Raw genomic sequence first — 15,602 nt, forward strand, 5'->3', positions numbered from 1 at the left:
GTGGCGCTGGCGGTGGTCCCCGGCATCGGGGAAGACATGAAGAATAGGAGTGGAAATTAAAGTATATTTTTTAAAAAAAAACCTTTACGGACGCGGACTTGTGGTTTGAGGGTTTGTGATGTTTGCTTTGCTGATGCTGTACACGGTTGGAGCCTGGAGGGTTTGGTGTCTCATTCTTTTCCCGATGTTTTGCCATTACAAAAGTTTATAGTTTTTTTGTAATCATTAAAAATGTTAAGTAGAGCAACGACTTCTATGCAAGCAGTGCTTCTGTGCAAGCGTGCAAGCAAAACATCTGATCTATTAGATCGTGATCCAACCGTAAGTCACATTTAACACTTAAACCCTTCCACCACCAGCTCAATAATCTTTATAAAAAAACCACTAACAAATTATGGTTGTATCCGTGGTTGGATCGTAATCTAATGGATCAGATGGTTTACTTGCACGCTTGCACAGAAGCACTGCTTGCACGTAAATATCATTAATTCGAACAATTTTTATCTTGTCACCTGTGTTTTAGGTGTTTGGTATTGCTATCTAAAGTAGTCCGTGTCGCACCACATATTTAGATGTCAATTACAAGTATTAATTATAGTCTAATTAAACGTTAATTATATAACAGCGAGCCGAATTTATTAAATTTAATTAATTCATGATTAGCGGGTTTTCATTAGTGACTAAAATGCTTTCTTGATGCTAATGTTAGACTTGGGAACCATCATCACGTAGGAATTGGATACATCATAGAACCCGCATAGTGACTTATTCGTAAGACCACGAGCTTATTTTCAAGCAAATATCAACGTGCTCGTGTAGTCGTGTGAATATGCGATGCTGCTTTTATATAAAACTACTACTGAGCATTCTTCTTTTATCGTCAACATCCCAATGTCTGAATTAAAAAGGAAAGAAGAAGAAAAAACATGCAGCGCAAAAGGTCCAGAAAGAATAAGAAATTGATATGCCATGGGCCGGCACAGCTGCCATAGTTGGCCCAGCAGAAAAATTACTCAGGCCCAATTCCACATGTAGCGGAGCCGCGGCCGCGTGGCTGGAGCTAGTCAGCTAGAGCGTGTGACACAAAGCAGTTGGCGGCCTTAGCACCACCTCGCTGCTCTTGCTACCGTTGCGGTCGATGCTGAAGCACATAAGGAGTGCCAGGGCGAGCCTGGGACAGCACGCAGCTGCGCGGTGCACACAAAGCGAACTATTCTTTCGCCTTTTACTAAAGAATACCGTGTGTGCGCCGCAAATAGCAGCATACGCTAATTTTTGGAGGGATCCTCTATTTTAGGGGGCCCCACAGTTCAAATCAAAGTTTGTTATATAAAAAATTGAATTATTTTGCATTTCTTTTTTAAAAGCCTATACAGTTTAAATCGATTTTGTTTACAGGATTTGTAAAATTTAACTTAATCAATACGCTAATTTTTGGAGGGATCCTCTTTTAGAGGGCCCCACAGTTCAAATCAAAGTTTGTTATATAAAAAATAGATTTATTTTGCATTTCTTTTTTAAAAGGCTATACAGTTTAAATCGATTTTGTTTACAGGATTTGTAAAATTTAACTGAATCAGTAGCAACATGTTAGAGTGAATTATTGTAGTCAATTTAAACTTTTAACTGGTCCACGGTTACATTTGCGGCAATGCCAAATGTAAAGAAAAAGGCAACTGATTATTTAGCGAAAAACCACATGTCTCCTCATAAATACAAACTACAAACAGGCTAGGACTCTGCACTGCTGAATGTAAAGAAAAATGACAACTGATTATTTCACGATAAACCACATGGCTCCCCATAAATACATGCTAGACGCCCGTACACATGTTAGATTGATCCTAAACTTCATTTTAATTAGGATGAGATCGAGAGATAAGGTCATATAATATAATTGATTTGGGTGTCTATCGATTATTAATTAATGATGTGTTTAGTTCGAGGCCAAGTAGGATAAGATAAAGTCATCCTCGATTTGGGTAGTCCTTTCCTAACAATCACCACTTTTTTATTTGGTTGAAGGAAAAACCTAGATAGAACCATCCTAATTTTTGTTTAGAGGCGCGAGAGCGGCCATCCTAGTTTTTTTGGCCACGGGAGGGGCGGGGTGGCGTCGTCCGATTTTTTGGGACCGCGTCTCTATCGAAAATTGCTCTGATGTTGATCCCGCCCCCGCCTGACCCTCATTCAGACATCATAGAAAATGTGCTCGTCCCTTTTCATCCTTCCTTGTACATCCAACCAAACACACGCTAAGGAAAAAAAGTTTAGAGGTAACAAATAACGGCCTGAGACCGGACAAGCCACACCCGAGCTCACCCAACGTATATTTTTTTTGCTTATGTAACCTCCTGACGACGTTTTGAACATACAAGAAGTTGTCTTGAATGCATCTTTTCCTAATGAAGGCTGATTGGGACTTGGAGAGTAAGGTGTTCAGAAAGGGGCAAGCTGGTTAGCAAGTATTTTGGAGAATATTTTTGCTGTGCTATGGATCAAGTTGATAGGATGGTAGTCTCCCACTAACTTATCATCTGACTTATTTGGAATGAGCACGATATTCACAGAGTCGAGGAACTTGAAATCAACTCCGTTCATGGCATGGAGTTGGTGAAAAGCATCCAACACATCCACTTTGATGATGTCCCAACACTCCTTGAAGAAAATTCCTATAAAATCGTCTGGCCCTAGGTCCTTATCGCTTGCATGGAGAAGATTGTTTCCCTCACCTCACCCATGGAGAATGACGCTTCCAAAGACGAGAGATCGTAGCACGATAAAGCTAGCGCTGACCAGTTGAGGTGAGCTCTCTCGATGGGTTTGTCCCCAAATGTGACTTGAAATGATCATAAATAATTATTTCTTTGTCATTATGCCCCCCTCCAAATTTCTTGGTGGGTTGTAGGCATTGGATAAAGTTCTTCCTCGCTCTGAAGCTGACAGTGAGATGGAAGAATTTAGTGTTTGCATCGCCTAACCGAATGCTGATAAGTCGGGCCCGTTGGTGAATCTTCGATTTCTCAACTACCGCAAATCCTAGGGAGGGGGCCTTGAGCAACTTCAGGAATTTCAATTCTTCCGACGTGAGCAATCTATCCTTCTGGACGCATAGGAGGAGCGTAAAGGTTTGGACCATGCAGCTTGAACGCCCTCTCTAAATCCCTCCATCTTTACCCATAAGTTTTTTCAAAGCGGAAGGAGGGGCTGGATGTTCTCGTTAGCTCTCTTTGTAAGAGAAGAGGAGTATGATCAGACATGAGGGAGTGGAAGGAGTGCAGGTAGCAATCGGGGAAGAGCATCTCCCATTCAGTTGTGTAGAAGAATTTGTCAACCCTTGTTAGAGTTGGAGTCGCATGACCATTGCTTCAAGAGAAACAATGGCCATTGAGGCGGATTTCTTTGAGCAACTGGCTGTCCAATGCCGATTTGAACGCAGACATGCGATGTCGTTTAAGTTTCTATTGTTTTTATCCAAAGCCTCATAGATGAGGTTGGAATCTCCAAGCACAAGCCATTTCTCCTGTCTCTGTGATGCACGGTTTTGAGCTCATGGAGGAAAACATGCTTCTCAGCATCGGACTACAGGCCATAGACACGACTAAGTTATCGGCCTTCATAGTGATCGAAGCTGGGATAACGTGGGGGTGTGGTGTAGACTTTGCGAAAGGGAGAAAAATCATTAGATGCTGCTAACAGAATCCCTCCCCTAGTGTTAATCGCGGGCAGGATTGCAGCATTGTTGAGAAATTTTGGTCCCAAAGGTGCGTAAGATGGTTGCACTGTCAAATGCAACTAGCTTAATCTCTTGTATGCAAACGATGGTGCTTCTAGTGTCTCGGATTAGTTTTGAACGGAGTCACGTCTGGCCCTAAACTGCACTAGACTATACTTGCTTGTTAGCTTGGATCTTTGTACGCCGTTGACTTTAGCATCCTATCCATCTCCATTGCTTCAAAAAACATACAAATTTTGCCCTTATTGTACTTGTGAACCACCGTGAGGCAGTTTTGGACTAGACCATAAAACCTGCATCACAAAACTGAGTAATACATGGACTATGACTTAAAAAAACTGTACGATCGCGAAAACTCAATTGGGAACTACCCGAGATTATTTCTCATCCAAGCAAACATCAACCAATATACATATGTTCATTCTAATTCAACTAATATAGATGAATAAGTGGCGCCCTGGGTGATAGAAGACTCAGTCTTCTAAGCCTCACGAGGAAGTTCTTCCTTCTCTTCATCAATACAAAGAGCCTCCTCTCCACACTCAGGACTGATTTAGTGTCCAGGAAAATAGAGAGAGATTTAAAATCTCCCTTTATTTTTCTGATCACCAAACCAGCCCTCAAGGAATTGAGGCTGATGACTTCAAAATAGTACTCCATTCATTCATTTTTATTTGTCGTAGTTCAAAAATAAACTAGCGAACAATAAATATTTGAATGTAGTACAAGATATGAACAATAAAATAGGTCAGCTAACTACTCAAGGCATAATTATGTAAGGATGTCAGGGAGGTGAACCAAACTGAATTGAGGAAGGGAGCGAAAACTAAAAACACATACTAGCTGTGGCTTCAACCGTGCCTCAGGTTTCAATATACTTCATGAAAGTGCATTCATCCCTTTTGTGAGTTTTGGTGATTTGGATGACAACACATTTAAAGGTCTAACGAGTTTGCTAAGTGTTGAACAGGAAATTCAGTATGATGAACATACTTGAATAGTGTATAATGATCAATGAACGAAGGTTCAACACGAGGTTAAATAACCAATGAGACAATGCAAATGGATATTATATGATCTCTATATTGGTTTGAATATATGGACAAGACCCGAGAAATCACTACATACATATGATCAAAATAGAGGATGAAGTGATTAAGAGGATAGGTCAAGCCAAAGTGAATAAGATATGAGGAATCATGAATTGGCTTGACCATATTACTATCAGTCCATATATGCTTCTATGAGAATCAAACTAGAGCTTGATTGATCTTAACAGCTATATCTAGAAGACATTCAAGCAAGGTTCACAATATTGAAGAAATGATTCTCTCAATGGATGCTCAATATGATGTGACTCAAAAATGGCTTGATAGGGTGAAGATAGCAAGGAAAGGGCTTCGAGGAACTAAGCGAAGGTGAAGGCCAAGCGACGGCTTATGGACCGAGGTACCATGGCTAAGGTGAAGAAGAGAGTACTTGCACTAAGTCGATGAACTAATCAGCTATGAAGAGTTATAACATGTTGATGCATCAGCAAGGTGACTTGAAGCCATGATTTGAACTCATACATGGTGATATGGTACAAGTCACAGGGTTTGATTTGAGTTTGCTTCAAAAGGTGAGACAAAGATGTTTGTGATCCTTATGAAGCAATGCCATGGAGAAATCACACATGAGACACCAATGACTCAAGGAGTTTACTTCATTATATTTTATTTAACTTGAGTATAGGAATCGTCGTACTATAAAGGGGGGTCCAAAAAGAAGGTTGGTGTTTGCCAAAGCTCAAGCCTCTATATTCAAAAGCTATTTTTTGAAAACCAAAAATCTCTTTAAAATTCTATGGTTGACCGTGGTTAGGTTTGAGAAACCTAGAGTGTTCTTGTTGAAAAGCAGCTGAACTTCTTAAACTGCAGCTGAGCTTTTCAGCTGAGCTGAACTTCAGCTGAGTTGAGCTTTCTCAACTCCAGCTGAACTTCAACTTCAACCGGGGTCCAGGGCAAGTTCAACCGGGGTCCAAAGAGGTTCAACCGGTGTCCAGGGAAAGTTCAGCCGGGGTATTTTCCTTGGACCTCACTGGTCAAAACCGGTTGAACCGGTCCTAGGGGAGGTTCAACCGGTGTCAGGGTCACCTGACCGGTCTGACCTCCTGACTGGCAGACTGACTGCCAGTGTGACCCCCAGGCGGTTGAACCGGCCCTAGGGGCGGTTCAACCGGTGTCAGGACCTGTTTTTTTAAGTCTGACCTGCAGTCTGCCAGTCTGACTGGCAGACTGTCTGTCAGCCTGCCCCAGGCGGTTGAACCGGTCTTAGGGCGGTTCAACCGGTCTTGGTCAACTTTGACCAGTCTGCGCGTCAGTCTGCGTGTCAGTCTGCCAGTCAGACTGGCAGACAGGCTGCCAGGCCTGCCAGAGGCGGTTCAACCGCCCTAGGGGGCGGTTCAACCGGTCTCAGGCAGAAAAATATGCCCAAACGGCTAGTTTTGAGCTCCACCTATATATACTCACTCCTACCTCTCACCCCACAGTAGTGAGCACGATTTGAACTCCATTTCTAACCCAAGAAACACCTCCCTCTCTCTCTCACACATCTCTTGCCTCTCCCATTTCAAATCTTTGGAGAGAAATCTTTGAGTGAGCTTGAGAGCTGCGGTTTTGTGCTTCATCTCCACATCTCTCTTGCTTTTCTTCATTCGAGCTTTGGTACTACATCGAGTTCTTTGTGGATTCATTACTCTTGGAGCTTCTAGCTCCTAGACGACTAGGTGTCTCTTGTGAGTCTCCAAATCTTGTGGAAGACCACAAGAAAGTTTGTATTACCCGCTCGTTTGAGCAAAGATTAATGTGTGAGCTTGACCTTTGTGGTCGGCAAAGGGAGGATTAGGGTTGAAAGAGACCCGGCTCTTTGTGGGCGCCTCAACGAGGAAGTAGGGCACCTTGGTGGTGTGACCGAACCTCGGGATAAATCTTATGTCTCTTGTGTTCTTGTTCATTGTGCTTATTCGTGTTCTTCGTTCTCTCACCCTTCCGTGAAAGATTTGTTCATATCTTTTTGGTGTGTGGATTTTGAGAAGTGCCCTTCTCAGATCTACTACTTTGAACCCTGTGGATCATTTAGAACATCTCATTTCCAAAGTTAACTGGGTGAATTTCGAGATCAATTCAGTTTTATATCTCATTCTTTAGTTGAGCTCGTTCAAACAAGTTGCACCGGTTTTGACACTGGACGGTTTTACCTAGTTTGTTTCTAGTTTTTTGTTGAAAAAGTTTTAACTTGCCTATTCACCCCCCCTCTAGGCAACTTTCAATTGGTATCAGAGCCTAATCCTCGTTCTAACGCTTAACCGCGTGAGGAAAAGATCATGTCGGGGGGACTAAGAAACGAAGGTGCTTCTAAGCTTGAAAAAGTTGAGGTTGCCTCGACTTTATCTTTTGGTGCAGATGTTGATCCTAGGGCAATAGATCTTGCCATGAAAATCGCCGAAAGGATGTTCCTCAAAATGAAGGAAGATGAGGCGAAGAACAAGATTGAAGAAGAAGAAAATGATCGATGGAGACCAAACGACGAATCCACCTCTTCACAAGGTTCGTCTTTCAAATCCACTTCTCATATGTGCTTTATTGCTAATGGGAGTGACAGTGAAAGCGAAAGTGAGGATGAGGAGGAGCAAAAAAGTGATAGTAAAGATGAGGATGATCTTCAACAATTCTTCGCTCAGCTAAGCAAGAAACATCGGATGAGCTTGCTCAAACTCATGAAAAGAGCGGAAGAACAAAAAGAAATGCTTCATAAGCAAGAAGACTTCCTCATCAGAAAAATTGAAGACTTAGAGAAGTTGACCAAAGAGCATGAGAAGCTAAAGTGCTCTCATGATGATTTGGTCCAAAGGTATGAAGACGTTTCAATTAAGCAAATTAAAGCTATTAATCATTCATCATATATTGCTCAATTAGAAAATAAAAATGCTATGTTCAAGAACACAATAGAAAGGCTAAATATTGAAAATCTAGCTTTGCAAGAAAAACATGATATGCTTGTGTGCTCTCATAATAAATTTATGGATTCACATATCATGTTAGAAATGGCTCATGAGGTTGTGCTAACTAATATAAAATCATACCAACATCACATATGCACATGTACGCAAGTAGAAACTATATTATCATGTGCTAACAAATGTTGCTCTCAAGAAAGCCAATCTTCCATTGAGCTAGAAATTTCAGGAATTTGTGATATTTCTATCACACAAGAAAATAAAGAGCTCAAGGAAGAAAATGAGAGGCTAAGAAGGAGCTTGATTCAATTGAAGGGAAAGTGTCATGCTCAACCTTCTCAAGAGAACCGTGATAATATGGTGAAAAAGCTTGAGAAGGGGACAACCGTAGCATGCACAAAATCCCTTCAAAAGAATACCAAGCTTTCCAAGAAGGGCATGAGCAAAGTTCATGGTAAGAAAATTAATGCTCATACTATTTGCTCTAACAATGTACCTATGTGCTTCAACAAAGAAAGATCAAAGAGAAGCGATAGAAGGTGCTATGGATGCAAGGAGAAGGGTCATGAAATTGATTCATGCCCCCACATGAAGAATCAAGACCTTGCACGATCAAGAAAGATGACCATCAAGAAAGATGAAAGCAAAAGGCAAATGCATTGCAAGGACAAGCATCGCATTTGCTACAATTGCTGTGAAAAAGGTCATCTATTCAAGGTTTGTCCAAAGGGTAAACCTCCTAAGCCTAACTTGTCAATACATTCAAATATGCTTAGGAGACCCAAATTTGACTCTTGTGCTAGAAAGGTGATGAGTTCACCACATTCTAGGACCAAGGCTATTTGGGTGCCTAAGTCCTTATTGGCTAACCTTGATGGACCTATCATGAGATGGGTACCAAAATGTACTTAATAAGTTTTGCAGGTACCCAGAGATGATATGAAGCTTTGGGGTGCTCGAGCGGTTTAACTCAATTCTTATCTCAAGCTATCAATCTTACATTGTCTATCATTTAAGATTGACCCAAAGATGAATTGAGTTGTTATATCACTAACTTCATATTCTTCTCTAGCAAGAACTTGTGTTGTAGGGAATAAGGATTAACCTTTGTAGGAATCAAGCAAAAGGCCTACAACCAAGTGATATCCAAAGGATGGTAACAACTAACTCTTAAGTGCACATTGCTTTTAATTGGTATATTCCTTTGTGTCTTTTGTAGCCACATAGGAAAAATGAAGCACTTGAGAATGAACTTAAAAGATTTTACCTTGCTTTGGAAAGGATCTAATTATATGGTAGATTGCAACTTCATATTTTTATATTGTGACAATCTACATGCTCTAAATTGATTGTATGTATCTTGTGGCATATTTCAAGTTATTCATCATATTATTGCCATAACCTAGACATAAAGAGTATTATCCCATGTTCTTAAATGAATAGAGTGCTAAGTAAGAAATTCAAATTCTTAAAGCACTTACCAAAAGGGAAATTCTCTATATGACTAGAGTTGTGAGACTAATGTTTTTATCTAAGTGACTTATGTAGTTTTTCAACATGAGAATGTGTTTCTCAAATGGAGTGTGCCATTCAATCTATGCGTACATTTTAAAATTTGAAATGAGGTTTATTGTGAAAAAATTATTTTAAAATTCATTCCAAGCTCAACTGGTTTGACTAGCTGAACTTTCTAGTTCAGCTGGGGAGACCAGCTGAACTTCTGAGTTGAACTTCAGCTCGGCTGGTATTCACCAGGAAACCCCCTGGCTGAAACCGGTTGAACCGGTGTCCAGGACCGGTTGAACCGGTCTGGTGCAGTCTGAGCCGCTGGCGCCCGTCAGTCTGACCGTTTGACTGACAGCGTCAGCCCCCTTTTTCAGACGCCTTTTCAGACTGCGCCAATACCTTTTTTTTCAGGCGTCAGGTCACCTTTTGCAGCACTTTTTCAGTCATTTTTTTGTCGCGTCAGGTCACCTTTTCAGAAACCTGTGCAGTACCTTTTCAGCTTTATTTTTGCAGACTTTTACTGTTTCATTTGGTATGTGACCAATAATTGTTCCTTTCAAGTGGCATTCTTTCAATTGGTAATAATCTATTTTATGAAGAAAAAAAATATCAATATGAAAGTTAAATTCTTTTTGGCTTAAATTTGTAAATTGGTGCATAATATTAATTCACTCATCCATGTGCATTAATTTAAAAGGAATTTAATTTATGCCTTTATGCCTCATAAATGGTGATTTGTTTGCCATTCATATATAGATATCATCATTCATTAAATACTTCCTTGTACTACTAATGCCTCTTTTCAAAGTGTTTTATCGACTAGTTTTAAAAGGAAAAGAGATAACAAAGAAGGAAGTCTCCACAAATGATGAAAAGAAGAATACTAAGGTGACACCACCACAGATAGTAAGATCTGTCAAATTGGTATAACAAATGGTACGTTCTATATGGTGGTAAGTATTCTTAGGCATAAGTTAATTCATTGCAAATTTGTCATGCCTTGACCATGTTATGTAATGTACTCCTCATGAGACTCTTAACTGAATCGAAAGTGCATGTGGCAAGTCATTCAAATACTTGATGCACATATCTAGTGGGAGAACATTATATATCTTGTGTCATAGAGAATAAGTTTCCCTTGAGTAAGCTATACTAAGACAATCCAAAATGGTAAATTTGTATCTCATTCATATGGATTGTAATCTTTGGTTTCTAAATAGCTACTCCTGAGGCAGTTTAAAATTCCCTTATCGTTAAATCTAAAAGTGCATAAGAATCCTTTTGTTGATATTTATGACATACATATGCACTAACATGGATATGATTTTAAACTGTAAAAGGTACAATTAGTGATCCATACTCTCTAAATTTTGGAAACCCTTATGTTGATATCTTAGAAATCTACTTCAGTCAGTATCCATATGCTTCACTTTGAATTGGATCACTAAGTTGTAAATTCCATGCATAACTTGTCTCTATGATATGAATGCTTGTGCGACTAACCTTGACAAGCTAGGTGCACCCAAGGTCAAGCTAGGTTCATCATCAAGAAGGCAACACAATGATGTATAAAGAAAAGGAGAAAAGGCTCATATTCTTAACTCTAGCTTTTATCTGTGTGATTAAATATTGACTTGAAACCATGTAAGATGGTTGTCAAGTATATGTGGGTGCCTACACAAAGAGAAAGGCCACAATAAAGATTGTGTGGGTACTCAATGCTCTTACTACTAATCACAAAGGACCCAATTCAAATTGGGTACCAAGATATGAGGCTTAAACTTGTTTTGTAGGATCACTCCTTCAATGGATCAAGTTGGGTGCTCAATAATGAATGTATAAATCATCTTTGGAGATAGTAGCAAGGGTGGTAACAACTGAATCTCAAGTGCAAATTATTTTCAAATCTTATCTCTTTTGTGACTTGTGTAGCCACTAAGGGAAAAGAAGCACTTGAGGATATACATCAATTGTTGATTATGAAATAAAGGTCTAATTGGAAGTTGAATGAATATTATCATATGGTGAACAATCCAAAATTATGTGACATATTCTCTATCTAGTTAATTTGGATTTGATTCTTCTATATAAGACACTCACCATAATATGGATTAAGTCAGCCTTTTAGACTTCATTGAATAACCATGCATATTATCCATGTCATTCAAAATATATTGTGCACGAGGGTTCAAGGCAAATTTAGTCCATATTATGAGGTTTCTCTATTTTAGCAACTCGCTTGCCTTACACATATAAAGGGTTGCTAAATAAGAAATTAGTGCTTGTGCTACTAATGCCATCTCTTGTGTTGAGTTTATCCATAGAAAATCTATGTTAAGAGATGTGGTGCTTGTTTTACATTGGATAAACCACAAGCTTAAAGGATACTATTCAACTAAAGTAAGATGAAGTTGATAAGAGGCCAAGGTATGAAAACTTCCTCTCCTTCAGTTGTTTTAGTATTCTATCCTTAGTGGGATGTTCCATAGTATAGGTTAATTTCCTTGCAATATAAAATGTTCAATAGTGCATATAACTTTGACATCAACTATATGTGTGCACTAATTTAAAGGAATTTAATCTATCTTTTTGAGTTTCAAGAATGATGATTCATTTTCCATCCACATATAAGGATTATCATTTGTGAAACCCTCCCTTGTGTTTCTAATGCTCTCTTTTCTAAGTGTTTAAATAAGGTCCTTCCAAGTGCTTTCAAGATGGATTCAAAATCCACGGATATAAGAGTCTTGGTTGTTTCAATCATTGAGTTTCAATGGGTCTCATATCAAGTTTGATTGAACCAAGCCAAGATCAATGAAGTTCAAGATCGCCTGGTTGGATGAAATCATAAAGAGAAAAGAAATCACAGTGATTCAAGAAGGGAGTTACACTTTTTGTTAACCTAATAATGAAGATGTAGTGACATATTTATATGATATCCTTCATTATGAGGTTTGAGGTTCATATTAGCATGCTTTACCCTTCGGAATTTCAATTGATATACTTGGTTTAATTTTCATCATCTATGTAAAGCATGTTATGTTAAACCAAGATATAGTACAAACATCTCCTTTAACCTCGCATTGTTAATGTGCATAAGTGTACTTTGTGTACTCTTGCATGCACAAATTGAGGGAGAGTTTAGCCTATATCTTGTGAGGCTAATTATTTCTTTCAAGTTCATGTTGTGTAGTCTCACACCTTGGAGAACATCAAATGAGGATGAATGGTTCCATAGAAATGATAATGAGTTTCTCTTGATCGTTTGAAGAGGATAAGTTTCTCTTTGAAATGTCAAGCCTATCAAAAGCTAAGATGGAAATTCATGACTATAATGGAGACCATGTGGCATAGAACAATGGTGTGTCATTCCATGAACTATTGTATCACCTTTGTACATCTCTGCTCTTACATGCTAGTGTGTGCATGTATATGCAATATCTTAAGTCACACCATAAGGTTGCACTTGTGGTGACGATTAAAGAATCTCTAGATATTTGATTAATACCTCTTGTGGTGATATCATAAGTTAGTCTTAAGTCATCTTAGTGAGGTATGAGTCAAACATGCTAACTTATCAAGAATCTTGGCTTAAAATATTGCATATCATGTCTAATAGTATACCTTTTGATTATGAGTAATTCCTTAAATTGGTGCATTTTCATATTTTCATACTTTATTTGTACCAAGGTTCAAATTATAGAACTTAATTCCCTGACCTCACAAGTCCAAGTGCATAAGCTAAACAAGTATTCATCACTTGTATGCACACATTTAGGGGGAGAATGGTCTATAATTTGAATCTTTGAGACTAACTTCATTTCCAAGTCTATTATATGTGTAGTCTCAAATTAGAAAGGAATTTTCGGGCAAAGACAATCGCTTCCACTGCAAATTTGATGGGTATCAAAGATTCTTTGCTCCAATAAATGTATCTTTTATACATTTCATAAGGGAATGAGTTTCTCTTTTATATGCTACTCCAACATCATCTAAAATTGGTAAACATGTATCACATCCTTTTGGATTGCAAATGTATAAAGTAGCATAGCTTATAAATTCTCCTGTCTAGAACTTAATTGAGTAAATAGTGCACATGTTTCTTATGTTGCATGATTATGTTCAATTGATACTCCTTTTATGCCAATGGTACTTTAAGTTGCAAATAAGTACTCTCAACAGATATCAATTGAATTCATATATGTGTGTGCACTAAAACTTGAGGAGAACTTAGTGTAATATGATATTAGTGATCTGCTTATCTATCAAATTGTATCAATTGGTATTTTTCAATTGATATTTTCAATACATGATCACTAGTTGCATAATCCATACTTGTGCAATTTTCGTGTTGCCTCTTGTTGTGATAAGAAAATACTAGGTGACGTCTAGACTCCAAGTATCAAGTTTCACCTTCGATTTAGTATGACAATCTTCATTTGATATCTTGGACTTATGTCACAACTATACCAACAAGAGCGTGCAAATGAATTCAAAATCCAACACAAGTTTGGAACACCCCCCCCTGAAAAGGTAAAACAAAGGTACATCACTTCATGTCACTTCTACATTACCTTTTTTTGTCATCTAAGGACCCTTTTCATGATAGTGTGTTTACATCTTGCTTAAATCATAATTTCTACCCTTTATATTCTTTGTATCCTTTTTGGAGATTTATGACAAAGGGGGAGAAATTTTGGATTAAAGCTTATCTTTATTTTTGAAAAGGGGAGAAATAATTAACAAAAAGGGGGAATCAGAAGAAAAACATAAGATGTAGAAAATGATGAGTGCATACTATGTCATGAGCATCACGTTTATTTTATGACACATTGCACCTCATGAATAGTATGATATAAGTTGTCTCCATACTTTGACCCAAATATGTGCTTTTGGCATTTGAGTACAAAAGTGTTATTTTCTGAAATGCACATATTTAGGGGGAGGAAACTATATCATAGGATTCAAAATCTTATTTATCAAATCTTATGTAAGCTTTAAATGTGTTGTCATCAATGACCAAAAAGGGGGAGATTGAAAGTGCATTCATCCCTTTTGTGAGTTTTGGTGATTTGGATGACAACACATTTAAAGGTCTAACGAGTTTGCTAAGTGTTGAACAGGAAATTCAGTATGATGAACATACTTGAATAGTGTATAATGATCAATGAACGAAGGTTCAACACGAGGTTAAATAACCAATGAGACAATGCAAATGGATATTATATGATCTCTATATTGGTTTGAATATATAGACAAGACCCGAGAAATCACTACATACATATGATCAAAATAGAGGATGAAGTGATTAAGAGGATAGGTCAAGCCAAAGTGAATAAGATATGAGGAATCATGAATTGGCTTGACCATATTACTATCAGTCCATATATGCTTCTATGAGAATCAAACTAGAGCTTGATTGATCTTAACGGCTATATCTAGAAGACATTCAAGCAAGGTTCACAATATTGAAGAAATGATTCTCTCAATGGATGCTCAATATGATGTGACTCAAAAATGGCTTGATAGGGTGAAGATAGCAAGGAAAGGGCTTCGAGGAACTAAGCGAAGGTGAAGGCCAAGCGACGGCTTATGGACCGAGGTACCATGGCTAAGGTGAAGAAGAGAGTACTTGCACTAAGTCAATGAACTAATCAGCTATGAAGAGTTATAACATGTTGATGCATCAGCAAGGTGACTTGAAGCCATGATTTGAACTCATACATGGTGATATGGTACAAGTCACAGGGTTTGATTTGAGTTTGCTTCAAAAGGTGAGACAAAGATGTTTGTGATCCTTATGAAGCAATGCCATGGAGAAATCACACATGAGACACCAATGACTCAAGGAGTTTACTTCATTATATTTTATTTAACTTGAGTATAGGAATCGTCGTACTATAAAGGGGGATCCAAAAAGAAGGTTGGTGTTTGCCAAAGCTCAAGCCTCTATATTCAAAAGCTATTTTTTGAAAACCAAAAATCTCTTTAAAATTCTATGGCTGACCGTGGTTAGGTTTGAGAAACCTAGAGTGTTCTTGTTGAAAAGCAGCTGAACTTCTTAAACTGCAGCTGAGCTTTTCAGCTGAGCTGAACTTCAGCTGAGCTGAGCTTCTTCAGCTGCAGCTGAGCTTTTCAGCTGAGCTGAACTTCAGCTGAGTTGAGCTTTCTCAACTCCAGCTGTTGGGGCCATGCTTCGTTGCGCCGAAGGTCTTGCGCGAAGAAGCAGCTTCGGCTGAAATCGTCCCCAGGAAATGGCCGAAGGTTCCTTTTTATAGAGCTTCGGCGTTACAAACCGACATAAAGATAGAATGACCTTTTTATCCATAGAGGTCTAAGATAATGTTGTAAACTTTTGTAAAG

At 38.6% G+C, this 15,602-nt stretch overlaps 1 non-coding gene across 1 annotated transcript; it reads left to right on the forward strand.

Moving 5' to 3' along the window:
* Positions 1-1,185: 1,185 nt before the first annotated feature.
* On the forward strand, positions 1,186-1,303 carry LOC111590328 (U5 spliceosomal RNA). The gene has a single exon (XR_004853459.1). It is a non-coding gene; the product is annotated as a U5 spliceosomal RNA (small nuclear RNA).
* Positions 1,304-15,602: the final 14,299 nt, after the last annotated feature.

The sequence above is a fragment of the Zea mays genome, chromosome 10 (genome assembly GCF_902167145.1).
Source record: "Zea mays cultivar B73 chromosome 10, Zm-B73-REFERENCE-NAM-5.0, whole genome shotgun sequence".
In the NCBI taxonomy this organism is placed as follows: domain Eukaryota; kingdom Viridiplantae; phylum Streptophyta; class Magnoliopsida; order Poales; family Poaceae; genus Zea; species Zea mays.